We start from the raw sequence: 14,655 nt of genomic DNA on the forward strand, positions 1-14,655 counted from the left end.
ACTGGACCACCAGGGAATTCTCATATAAATCTCTTACTCTCTACCTATCTCCATCATCCAACACAGTTCTTAACACATAGTAGGTCCTCAATAAATATCTTTTGAACGAATGAATGAAGACTTGATCTACACAGCTCGCTTCCACTCACTCTTTATAACCCAGGTCCATCACCTTCCCCACTCACCCCGAAGGAGTGAGTCCTTTCCATCAAAGACCATCATGGTCCTGGGCACAGACCTCAGTTAGAGCATGTATGTTGTGTGGCAGTGGTGTGAACCATCTCCACTAGACTCTGCATGCTTCAGGGCAGGACAGTGTCCTCATCGATTTCCTGAGAGTGGAGAAGCAACAGGGTCTCCCTGCTTCCAAAGATCATTCAGCTTTCAATTTTTTACCATTGAGGATAATGTTTGCTGTGGGTTTGTCATATATAGCTTTTGTTATGTTGAGATATGTTCCTTCTATTCCTGCTTTCTGGAGAGTTTTTATCATAAATGGATGTTGAATTTTGTCAAAGGCTTTCTCTGCATCTATTGAGATAATCATATGGTTTTTATTTTTCAATTTGTTAATGTGGTGTATTACACTGATTGATTTGAGAATATTGAGGAATCCTTGCATCCCTGGGATAAAGCCCACTTGGTCATGGTATATGATCTTTTTAATGTGTTGTTGGATTCTGATTGCTAGAATTTTGTTGAGGATTTTTGCATCTATGTTCATCAGTGATATTGGCCTGTAGTTTTCTTTTTTTACCTGTGGTGGATTCATGTTGATATATGGCAAAACCAATACAATATTGTAAAATTAAAAACTACAATAAAATTTAAAAAAAAAAGAAAAAAACACCAAAGATCATGCAGCAAAATATGACAAAGACAGACTAAGTTTTCATCTGATCTGGGGGTTTAGGCCTGGTTTTGTTTTTATGGCTATTACCTTCAACAACCAGGGGCACCTGTTTTTGTTCTCACTCCCCTCTGATGCAGCAGGGGCCCCAAAAAAGCCTTGCCAGAAAAAATTCTTAAACTTTAGGGTTTATAGCCACAAACCATCGCTTGGTGAAAACTACTCATGCAACCATTTAAGGGTGTTAGGTCCCATAACATGTGAGTGAGGCTGTTAGAGTTTCTGGTATGTGTGAGGAATGTGTGTGTGTGTGTATGTGTGTGTGTTCTGATTCCTGTTTCCTTCCACTAGCCCCTCTGTGTACTCACTTCTCTCAGAGGAAGGGACTTGATTATCCCTTCTGTAGTAATACCACCTAGTATTATTTCTTAAACACATGTGCCAGATGCTGTTGTAAGCATTTTACACGTGTTAACTCAATCCTTGAAAGACCCTTTGACACAGGTTTTAGCATACCCATTTTAGAGAGGAGAAGACTAAGGCACCAAGAGATTTAGTAACTCACCCAGGAATGAGCAGAGGAGGCAGGATTTGGACCCAAGCAGTTTGCCTGTAGCTCATGACCTTATTTATCTACTATATATATTATATGGAAATTTGACAGGAAATATGTTTATGATTATTTTGACTGAGGATACGACAGCCATAAAACATTGTCACATTCAGTATGTCAATATCTGTAAGTAAAAGGGCAGATTGTTACCAAAACCTCCTATCTCCTCTGACTCAGATCAGAGCATCCTCAGCCCCAAATTCTGCAAAAAGCCTTGTAACCCTTTGCCTTGCAGGTGTTTAATCCTACTTTCCCATCTCCCACAGTACTTTCTTGAGATAAGCAGTCTTGCTTAGTTCTCCATAAATGGAGAGCCTTCTTTCCTGCCTTTTTACTTCTTATTTATTCATATTTTTACAACGTTGTGTTAGTGTCTGCTAATAGCCCTGTGAATCAGTCATATGCATACATATATCCCCTCCCTCTTGAGCCTCCCTATCACCCTCCCATCCCACCCTTCTAGGTCACTGCAGAGCACCAAGCTCCCTGTGCTATACAGCTGCTCCCCACTAGCTAGCTATTTCATACATGGTAGTGTATATATGACAAAGCCACTCTTTCAATCCCCCCTCCTTCCTCTGCTGTTTCCACAAGTCCTTTCTCTCCATCTGCACCTCTATTCCTGCCTTGCAAATAGGTTCTTTCTTTTCTTGATCACAGATCTCTAAATGCTAAGTTACTTTTCTTCCATCTTCCTGATGCTAATTTGGAGACTTCTTAAGTTTTATAGGCTCTCTTGCTAAACATTATTCACTGTGTCTAATAGTATAGCACACATCTTATCTCTAAGAGTTCATATATATTTGAGTATACTCCACCCAACTTAAAATCAAACCAGAGCACTGCAGCTCACAGGATAGCTACAGAAGTTAGCAAGCTCTATTGTTAATTGGTATAACACAATTCGGTCATACGTATTTATCCATTATGAGACAGGCTGTTTTAAAATAAATGTTTCAAAGGATAAATAAATTTTTTTAATACAGTTTGAATACTATTTGACCTTTTAGAAAATGATTTAGAAAGAGCTCCTTCCCATATGTAAACTTTTCTTCCTTTTATAATCTAAAGCCTGTGGCCTCATTTCCCCATTTCATCTCACAGTTTTCCTTTATCTTTTCTGTTTTTTCACTTAATCTTGGACTGGAGCATTTTTTGAGCATTTCATTCAATATCTCCTATCTAATATTTGTTGGATGTTTTAATTTTTCCTCTGGGGTGCTGGAATACGCTTATGGAATATGTTTCCTTAGATAACGTGTAACAGGAAGGGAATCCTATTTAAAGGGAAAATGTTTAGATACTTTTTTCAAGACCAATAGTGTATTCTGGCTCAAAGAACCTCCATATGAATATCATTCGACTATTTGCTCAATCAGTATTTATTGAGTACCTACTAAGCCTGGAATCATGCCAGGGACTGGGGAAATGAGATAAAAGCACAATCTTATCTTCAAAGAATTCATAGTGTAGGGTAAGAGAGTAACTATTTTTAAACAGTAAGAATGCAGTACATAGGTGCTGTAATGCAGATATACACTGGAGGGCAAAGGAGCAAAAGGAGAATTTATGTCCTCTTGGTGGTTCCAGAAAGATCACCCTGCAAAAGGATCACAAGGACGTCAGGATTGGCCCAGTTATTTTCATTGCAGAAAGAAATGCAGTTGAGTTTGAACTCTAGAACTTTAATTCAGAAGGAAAAAGGAGGAAAACATTTTTCAGATAAGGCTATAGGATCATGTTGGCATTATACTATCTAACATATCTTATGGAACTTTAAATTTCAATTATTTAAAAAATTGCATATTTAAAATTTCAGAATGTTTCAATTTTTTTATGTTTCTGTTGTAGTTTGGTGGATACAACCTATTTATTTTTAACTGAGGTGAAATGTATACATAACAGTGAAAGGTACTCATCTTAAGAATACAATGTTACGAGTATGCTAATGATACATCCTTGTAACCAGCACAAAAAATTGGCTGTATAGAAGGGAAATAGATGGGGAAACAGTGGAAACAGTGTCAGACTTTATTTTTTGGGGCTCCAAAATCACTGCAGATGGTGATTGCAGCCATGAAATTAAAAGACGCTTACTCCTTGGAAGGAAAGTTATGACCAACCTAGATAGCATATTCGAAAGCAGAGACATTACTTTGCCAACAAAGGTTCGTCTAATCAAGGCTATGGTTTTTCCTGTGGTCATGTATGGATGTGAGAGTTGGACTGTGAAGAAGGCTGAACGCTGAAGAATTGATGCTTTTGAACTGAGGTGTTGGAGAAGACTCTTGAGAGTCCCTTGGACTGCAAGAGAGCCAACCAGTCCATTCTGAAGGAGATCAGCCCTGGGATTTCTTTGGAAGAAATGATGCTAAAGCTGAAACTCCAGTACTTTGGCTGCCTCATGCGAAGAGTTGACTCACTGGAAAAGACTCTGATGCTGGGAGGGATTGGGGGCAAGAGGAGAAGGGGACGACAGAGGATGAGATGGCTGGATGGCATCACTGACTTGATGGACGTGAGTCTGAGTGAACTCCGGGAGTTGGTAATGGACAGGGAGGCCTGGCGTGCTGCAAGTCATGGGGTCGCAAAGAGTCGGACACGACTGAGTGACTGAACTGAACTGACCTGAACTTTTCCATCATCCCAGAGAACAGGCGATGACTGAGCTGAAAGTTTTGCCTGTTCTATTTCTTTAACAGATATAGGGCTATTCAGATTTTCTATTGTGTCAGTTTTTAATATTTTATGTTTTTTCAATATTTCCAATTGTTTTAAGTTGTTGAATTCATTGGCATGATGTTAAGTATAATATTTCTTTATTATTCTATTAATATCTATATGACCTCTGGTGAGGTCTCCTTTTTGTTCTTAATACTGGTAATTTGTGTGAGTTTTTTTCCCTTCATAAAACTTGCTAGGGGATTAAATGTTACTGACCTTAAAAAAAACTGATTTTTTACTTTATTCATTTTCTCTGTTTTCTATTTCATTGATTTCTGCTCTCAAGTATTTCCTTTCTGTTACTCATTTTGGGTTTAGTTGGCTTTTCCCCTCAGCTTTTAAGACCTTATTTTTGTCCAATGAAAATACAAATATTTAAAATTCTCTCTAAGTATTGCTTTAGCTGTATCCAACAAATTTTGACTTTTTGTTCCTAAATAACTCAGGTGAAAGTATATTTTAAATTCCCTGTGGTTTCTTTTTTGACATATAAGTTATCTAGAATCATGTTGTGTGGGTATGTTGTGAGGGTGCTTCTACAAGAGAGCAGCATTTGAATCGGTGAGCTGAGTAAAGCAGATGGCCTTCCCCATGGTGAGCGGACCTCATCCAATCCACTGAGCGCCTGAAGAGAATAAAAAGGGAAGTGACCACTTGAGCTGGGTTATTGATCTTCTCCTGCCCTTGGTGCTCATGATTCTTAGGCATTCAGCCTCAGTCTAGAGTTTATAACATTGGTTTCTGTTTCTCAAGTCTTTGAAGGACATCACTGTTTTTTTTGGGTCACCAGCTCACAGATAGCAGGGCCTTCTCAGCCTCCATAATCATGTGAACCAACACCTTATACTAGAATCCTTGTCTGTCTGTCTGTCTGTTTACCCATTTACCCACCTATCTATCCTATTGGTTCTGTTTATTTGGAGAACTTTCACTAATAAAGTACCTATTTTATACACATTTGAAAATACTATGTATTTGTATTCTGCAAATACTAAGTGCGATACCCTGTAAGTATCAGTCAGATCAAGTTGGCTAATAATATTGTTCAAATCATTTAATCCTTATTCATTTTTTTTTGTTTGTTTTGTTTCATTCTATCAGTTACAGAGAAGGGTGTTAAAATTTTCAACTATGATTATGGATTTGTGTATTTGTCCGTTAAATTCTAATTTTTGTTTCTGGTACTTAAAGCTTTTTTAGTCCCATAGATATTTAGATTGTTTTATGCCTTCATGATGAAATGACCTTTTATTAATAAAGAATTATTACTCTTCAACTCTGATCACTTTCCTTGACTTGAAGTTTATCTTGTTTAACTGGTATAAACACCAGCTTCCTTACATTTATTTGACCCGTCTTTTTACTTTCAAATTCTTTGGCCCATTAAAACGCATCATGTGCAAACAACATGTAGTCGAATCTTGTTTTTTTATTTATCCTTGCAATCTCTTTCTTTTCAATGGATTAGTCAGTTCATTTACACTTAATGTAATTATTGATTTGGTTGAATCTAAGTCTTTTATCTTGCTAGTTGTTTTCTATTGTCCTGTCTCCTCATATTCTTCCTTTTTTTCTTTGTTTTGTTTAATAAAACATTTTAGCACTCTATTTTATTTAATTTTAAAGAATTGGAAGAGCTGATACGTTCATTTATTTAGCAAATAATTGTAAAACTTCTGTCTGCCTGCCATTGAGCCTGGTGTTACATACAATAGTGAATAAAGTGACTATTTCTCCATCTATTAAACTTATAGGATAGCAAATCTAAGATGATTCAGTTCAGTTCAGTCACTCAGTCGTGTCTGACTCTTTGTGAACCCATGAATCGCAGCACGCCAGGCCTCCCTGTCCATCACCATCTCCCGGAGTTCACTCAAACTCACATCCATCGAGTCGGTGATGCCATCCAGCCATCTCATCCTCCGTTGTCCCCTTCTCCTCCTGCCCCTAATCCCTCCCAGCATCAGAGTCTTTTCCAATAAATCAATTCTTCGCATGAGGTGGCCAAAGTACTGGAGTTTCAGCTTTAGCATCATTCCTTCCAAAGAACACCCAGGGTTAATCTCCTTTAGAATGGACTGGTTGGATCTCCTTGCAGTCCAAGGGACTCTCAAGAGTCTTCTCCAACACCACAGTTCAAAAGCATCAATTCTAAGATGATTAGTACTCTATTTTAATTGAATTCCTCTATTGGTTTTAAGGTATACATTTATGTATTTTTTTTCCAGTGGTTTCTCACATTCTCCTGCTAAACTTTCTTCCATAATTCAAATATTTCATGTGCTTTTCCAATATAAGAGCTTAATATGTGACTATTAAGACCTTGAAATGTGGCTAGTAGAACTGAGAAACAGAATTTTTAATTATGCTTAATTTTAATTTAAAGTTTAAGGTTTAGTCACTCGTGGTTTTTGTTACAGAGAAGGCGATGGCACCCCACTCCAGTACTCTTGCCTGGAAAACCCCATGGACGGAGGAGCCTGGAAGGCTGCAGTCCATGGGGTCACTAAGAGTCGGACACAACTGAGCGACTTCACTTTCAGTTTTCACTTTCATGCATTGGAGAAGGAAATGGCAACCCACTCCAGTGTTCTTGCCTGGAGAATCCCAGGGACGGGGGAGCCTGGTGGGCTGCCGTCTATGGGGTCACACAGAGTCGGACACGACTGAAGCGCTTATTGTTGCTCAGTCATGTCCGACTCTTTGTGACCCCATGGACTGCAGCATGCCAGGTTTCCCTGTCCATTATCAACTCCCGGAGCTTACTTAAACTCATGGACATCGAGCTGGTGATGCCATCCAACCATCTCATCCTCTGTCGTCCCCTTCTCCTCCTGCCTTCACTCTTTCCCAGCATCAGGGTCTTTTCTAATGAGTTCGGCTCTTCGCATCAGGTGGCCAATGTATTGGAGTTTCAGCTTCAGCATCAGTCCTTCAAATGAATATTCAGGACTGATTTCCTTTAGAATGTACTGGTTTGACCTCCTTGCAGTTCAAGGGGCTCTCAAGAGTCTTATCCAACACCACAACTCAAAACCATCAGTTCTTCGGCGTTCAGCCTTCTTTATGGTCCAGTTCTCACATCCATACATGACTACTGGAAGAACTGTAACTTTGACTAGATGGACTTTTATTGGCAAAGTAATGTCTCTGCTTTTTAATATGCTGTCTAGGTTTGACCTCTGTATAAGATGACACATGCTTATCATTCTTTTTTATTTTTTAATATTTCTTTAAAGATCAAAGCCTGTTTTTTTTTTTTTTTAATTATTTATTTGGCTGTGCCAGGTCTTAGTTGGAGCGTGCAAGATCTCTACTTGCAGCATGCAAACTCTTAGTTTTAGCACGTGGAATCTAGTTCCCTGACCAGAGATGGACCCTGGACCCCCTGCATTGGGAGCACGGAGCCTTAGCCACTGAACCACCAGGGATGTCCTCCATCCTTATCATTCTACTTAGAGTTAACCACCTCATGTAAAATATAAGAACTTCATAATATCATCATTTTAACTCTACCCTCTTTGTTATTGTTTGTCATATATATTTACTACTACATGAGTTAAACCCCCTACAATATATTTGTCTTCTAGCAGTCTTTTGTCATTTAAATAAATTATGAGAAGGAGAGAAGAAGACAGTCCTTCATGTTTACACACCTATTTGCATTTCCGCTGCTCTTCCTCCTGCAGTGGTCTTGATCCTGGTGCTCCCTCCCTCCAGTGCAGGCTTCCTCTTGCTGTCATTTCCCATCATCCTCAAAAACTTTTCTGTTCCTATTTCTCATAGTTCACAGTGAATTATTCCAGCATCCATTTATCTGAAAATTAATAATATTAATATGAATATTAATAAATTATCTTAATATTATTTATTCTTATAGTTCACAGTGAATTATTCCACTATCCATTTTTCATTTTTGAAAGATATTATTACTGCATTTATAATTCTGGGTTAACTACTATTTCTATCATTTTCATGATGACATTCCGCCTCTTCTGACCGCCATTGTTTCTAGTAAGAAGGCAACTCTCACTTGCAGTGTTGTTCCCCTGTAGGTAATTGGCTTTTTACTCTTTATCTTTGGTTTCCAGTTTTTTGACTGCGACATACCTAGGTGTGGTATTTGAATTTATTCTGGTTGGATTTTGTTGATTATACAATGTGTAGGCTGATGTTTTCTGCCAAATTAGAAGAGTTTTCAGTCATTGTTTCTTCAACTTTTATTCTACTCCATTCTCTTTCATATTTTTTTTACTAGGACCCAAATTACATACATTAACACACACACAGATATATATGTGTGTGTACATATACATATATATATATATATATATATATAGGTACATATATGTTTATATATGTGAGTGAGTAAGTGAAAGTTGCTCAGGGTCTGACTCTTTTCGATCCCATGGACTATAGCCTGCTAGACTCCTCTGTCCATGGAATTATCCAGAAAAGAATACTGGAGTGAATAGCCATTTCCTTCTCTAGGGGATCTTCCCAATCCAGGGATCGAACACAGGTCTCCTGCCTTGCAGGCAGATTCTTTACCATCTGAGCTACCGGGGAAGTCCATATGTTTTTGTGTGTGTGTGTGTATGTAAAACTTTTTACTTTTAATATATCCATTTGGTTTATTTCTTTGCTGATACTCCCCATCTGTTTACTCAAGACACTCATCCTCCTCTGTTGACCCTTAAATATATTTATAATAGCTGTTTTAAAGAACCCCATCTGCTAATTCTAATATTTGGGTCCTCTTGGATTCTGCTTTTATTGACTGTTCCTTTTCTTGATTATGGGTCACATTTTCCTGCTTCTTCACATCTCTAGTATTTTAAATGTTATTCTTGAATATTGTTATAAGGGAATTATGGATAGTCTGGATTACTGTATTTTCCTTTAAAGGGTGTCGAGGTTTCTTCTATCAGGCTGTTAAATTACTGGCAAATCTTCCTGATCTTGTTGGGCTTTGTTTTATTATTTGTTAGTATAGTTCCGTTTCAGTTTTGTCCTCACTCCTGGGCGTGGCCCTTTCTCTAGGGTATGGCCCTTTCTCTGGGGCATGGTATTTCCTCCTAAGGTGTGGCCTCTTTGGGGTTTCAGTTGAACACATTAGGTGCTTAGCAAGGCTGTGCCACTGTGTCTGGGCCGACATTCTCATGTTTCCAGTGCTACATGGCCTCTGATATCTTGGCCCAGCTCTCTAACTTGCATGAGCCCATTCTCAGGGCTCATGAAGTCTTATTTTGCACACTGGCTGTAGGGAAACACTCACGAAGTTTTTGTCACCCTCCTCTGAACAGCTTCTTCCTTTTCGATATCCTGCCTTACAAATTCCAGGAGCCATGTATATTCTAAACTCTGTCTGTACCCCTTTTGTTCAGCAGAACATGCATATCCCTTTGGATTCTACTTCCTTATCATTCTATTGGTGTCCCCAGGCAGAGAACTGAAGAAGACGTGGAGCTCTTGGTGTGTTTCCCTTCTCCCAAGTATCATAGTCCTGCGGTGTTTACTGCCAAGTGCTGGAAATCATTACCTCAGATATTTATGGTGGTTTTCAGTGGAGGGCCAGCAGAGGACCACTCTGTAGGGCCAGAAGTAGCTGTCCTCTTCTGCATGTTTTGGTACAGTATGTGCACCTTAATAAAATACTAGAACAAAAGATCAGTTTCCTTTTTTTCACATAAAGATCTTTATTTCATTTCTATGTCAGGGCACTGTTCTTGATGATTATTATGTATTTTTTTTTTTTTAATTTATTAGAGTATAATTGCTTTACAGTGTATTAGTTTCTACTTATGACAAAGTGAATCAGCTATACATGGAGATCCAACCAGTCCATTCTAAAGGAGATCAGTCCTGGGTGTTCTTTGGAAGGAATGATGCTAAAGCTGAAACTCCAGTACTTTGGCCACCTCATGCGAAGAGTTGACTCATTGGAAAAGACTCTGATGCTAGGAGGGATTGGGGACAGGAGGAGAAGAGGATGACAGAGGATGAGATGGCTGGATGGCATCACTGACTCAATGGACGTGAGTCTGAGTGAACTCCGGGAGATGGTGATGGACAGGGAGGCCTGGCGTGCTGCGATTCATGGGGTTGTGAAGAGTCGGACATGACTGAGCAACTGAACTGAACTGAACTGATACATATATCCCCTCTGTTTGGGATTTCCCTCCCATTTAGGTTACCCCAGAGCACTGAGTAGAGTTCCCTGTGCTATACAGTAGGTTCTCATTAGTTATCTATTTTATATATAGTATCAATAGTGTATGTATGTCAATCCCAATCTCCCAATTCATCCCACCCTCCCCCTTCCCTCTTGGTATCCATGTTTGTCCTCTTCATCTGTGTCTGTATTTCTGCTTTGTAAATAAGACAATCTATACCAATTTTTCTCAGATCCCATATGATTATTATTTATTCTTGATCAAACCTCAATATAATTAGTTTGTTGAAGTTCCTTTAAATTATTATAATTACCACTTCTAAATCATAAAGATCAATAATTAACATTAATATCTGTGAGACTCATTATAGTGCTTATCAAACATTGAAAAGACATTTTTTAAGACATTAAAACAAACTATGAGTAGAACAAAGTATATTCTAATGTTCTCCTATTTTAAAAAATGGGATATAAAACAATTATGAGACAATAAAATGGTGTATATAAACCTTGCTGTTCACTGGCACAAAAATCCAGTTTGTAATTTTGTTAAAAATGACAAAAATAACCTTTTTCACTGGTTGTAATTTGACTGGCACATCAAAGTAAATGCTCGAAACAAATTTTTCCAACACTGAATTTCTAAGAAACTGATATAAATCATCAATTGTACATTAATTTATGTGTTTTATTGTTTAACAAAACATATGCAAGTGATATAAATGATACCACGGTTTGTATAACTCAATTAGAGAGAGAAGATATGTTGAGTCTGTACTTTACTTGTGACTAAAGCCCACTCTGAGGAGGTCTGGCCCCATATTCTGAAGACCCAGGAAATGTGTAATAAACAATGTGAGAAATGCCTGACTTCTGGTTCTGGCTCCTCATCTGTAAAATAGGTTTGACCTAAAATTCTCAGGCATGCCTTCCAGATCAAAGGACCCATCCTTTCTGTGTTTGTATTTTTACTTTCTGACCGTCTTCTTATTACAATGCTGTACTTTTGTCTATCATCTTAAAATGTTCACTCTATACATTTATTTTCATCTCAAAGTAATGACAGCTGTATTTCTGGGTGGTTATTAACATTCGTTGAATACTTATAAATGTGAACAAAAAACAAACCTGTGGCAGAGTGCCAGGTAATTTTAAAACAAAAAAGAAAACAGTCACCCCATAAATATAACGCATTGAGTCTCTGATGGCTATTACAAAAATGGACCCAAACTCAGAGAAGTAGCTTGAACGTTTACATGGAAATATGGACTCTGGAGTGGTATCATTGCCTGCCATCAGTTATCTCAAACTGAGTCCAAGTTTTTAAAGTCATTTCCTAACTAATGTTAACAAGCCCAGGTGTTTCCTGATTTCAGTTGTTCAGACTCTCAAAAAAAAAAAAAAAAAAAAAGAGTAAGGGAGGGAAATGTGTAAAATTCCTTTGTTGGCTTCCTTTCGCCTGTACTGAACCCAAGTTTCATCTTCCTACTATGCGTGGTTTTTGTGTTTCCCTGTCCATTTAGCCCATGAGCTTATTTTTCTCCCTTTTTGTTACACTCATCAGATGTCTCTTTTGTTTTTCTTGTTATCAGTGTTATTTTTTTTTCCAAGTTTTCCTCCATATTTAAAATCTCAGTATGAGTGATTATATATTTTGGGTTGTTTTGGGTTGTAATCACTGCCTTTATTCTTTTTAAAAATATTTTTTTCTACCTTTTATTTTATTATTGAAGTATAATTGCTTTACAATGATACATATGTTAGTTTCTGCTGTATAATGAAGTGAATCAGCTACGTGTATACATATGTCCCCTCCATGCCACCCCTCTGGGTGCATTACAGTGCTGAGCTTTCCAGCTGAGCTTCCTGTGCTAAATAGCAGCTTCCTACTAGCTATTTTACACATGGTAGTGTATATATATCACTGCTATTCTCCAAATTTGTCCCACCCTCCTCTTCTCCCTCTGTGTCCACATGTCCATTCTCTATGTCTGTCTCTATTCCTGCCCTGCAAATAGGTTCATCTGTACCATTTTTATAGATTCTATAGTGAAGTCGCTCAGTCGTGTCCAACTCTTTGTGACTCCATGGACTGTAGCCTACCAGGCTCCTCTGTCCATGGGATTTTCCAGGCAATAGTACTGGAGTGGATTGCCATTTCCTTCTCCAGCGGATCTTCCCAACCCAGGGATCGAACCCGGGTCTCCCGCATTGTAGACAGATGCTTTACCATCTGAGCTACCAGGGAAGTCCTAGATTCTATATATACGTATTAATATACAATATTTGTTTTTCTCTTTCTGACTTACTTCACTCTGTGTGACAGACTCTACGTCCACCCACATCAGTTGTTGTTGCTCAGTCGCTAAGTCTTGTCTGACTCTTTGCAGCCCCATGAATTGCAGCATGCCAGGCTTTCCTGTCCTTCACTGTTTCCCGAAGTTTGCTCAAACTCATGTCCATTGAGTTGATAATGCCATCTAACCATCTCATCCTCTGTCGCCTCCTTCTCCTTCTGCCCTCAGTCTTTCCCAGCATCAGGGTCTTTTCCAGTGAATCAACTCTTCGCATCAGGTGGCCAAAGTACGGGAGCTTCAGCTTCAGCATCAGTCTTTCCATTGAATATTCAGGGTTGATTTCCTTTAGGATTGACTGATGAGCGATTGATTATATTTGAACTAAGACAATGTGTCGAAAATCCTGCCTCTGACTGAAGAGCCTCTGCAGGTGCTGGGATTGAGCCCCTGATCTTGAGTACCAGTTCCTCAGCCCAGGGGGGCAAATGGCATAGAGTGTGAAGCAGCCAGAATGAGGTAGGGGAAGGGAAAGCGAACAACAGGGTAAGGCAGAACTGATAACATTTATATAATACTGCAGGACTTTGCCATGTGCATTAGAGTGCATTTCTCATTTAATTATGTGTTATTATGTGACTTCTTTAAGGTCATCTAGCCATTTTAGAGGATGCGAACCTGTCTTTGAATGTTTTTGTCCCTTATGTCTGGGCTTCTTGAACTGGAGTATAAAATAATCACCTGAGATTGTTAAACTTTACTGAAAATGCCAATTCCTGGATCATCCCACTCCCTGTTTCACCCCAAAAATCATGGCCAGAAGGTCTGAATTGCACTTCTCTCACCTGTTGGCTTCTAGAGCTAAAATTATATTGACAGTATAGCGGTTATTTTCCATTAAATTATTAGAAAGCAAACAGTACCCTGATTTAGTATAAAGTATTTACCTTTTCTAGTATCTAAAAAAAGTTCGCTAACTTTCTGTGTTCTAAACAAATGCCTGCATTCAGAGTTTTAAAAAGAGCAAAGGGGAAGCTACTTGGGTGATTTTAATGTCCTCACATGACAAAATGATTGAGGCTTATGTGAAACTTTCACACTTCATTGCCAAGATTTCAAGGATGGAAAGTCTTTTTTTATGCCTTCTTATTATGAACTATAAGCTCTTGGGAACGGGGGCCAAACTGCTTTTTCATTTCCAAGAATCAGAAGACGTTCAAGCTTCACTAGAAAGATGACAGGAAATGATTACAATTTAAAGGGGTTAAAGTCCACCTATCTGTGATTTGGTGTGGAGTTTTTAATATTAACTAAAAAAAATTAAATTACTGAAATGTTCAGCAATTATAGAAAAATAGAAAAATCACAAAATACAGATAAATGAAAAAATCATCCATAATAAACAGTTATAAATTTGCTTACCTTGTGCCTGGCACTATTTCAAGGGCTTTACAAACAATTTCTATAGACCTCACAGCAACCCACTTTACAGCTGAGAAAACTGAACCATAGTAAGAATAGGTAGAGCCTGAAGTCACACTGCTATAGGGGACACGATCTGGGTGGAGGCAATCTGCCTCCAGAGACCACATTTTCAAACTCTCCACTAGCCAGACTCTATTCTATAATCCATTACTCCAGATAACCATGCTCACATTTAGGGGTCTACCCTTCCAAAAATACGCACACACACACAGACATTTGCATACACATACAACATACACATGCACACTTTACACTAAATAGGATCCCTGATTTTTTCACTAATAGTATATTGTGAACTTCTATAATGGCCACTATGGCAAATAGTAACTGCTACATCCTGGCAAAATATTCTATTTAAAGTGAAGCTCCTCCCCCTCCCTTTGTACAACTAAGAAAAAGCATAGCCACGAAGGTCCAAGTGATCATCCTATTAAGATTACTTGACTCGGCCAAAGCCGTTCCATGTACTAAAGTTTATTACTATCTACTATTCAATTCCAAGGCTGAAAGAACA

Source organism: Bos indicus, chromosome 10, assembly GCF_029378745.1.
Source record: "Bos indicus isolate NIAB-ARS_2022 breed Sahiwal x Tharparkar chromosome 10, NIAB-ARS_B.indTharparkar_mat_pri_1.0, whole genome shotgun sequence".
Lineage (NCBI taxonomy): Eukaryota > Metazoa > Chordata > Mammalia > Artiodactyla > Bovidae > Bos > Bos indicus.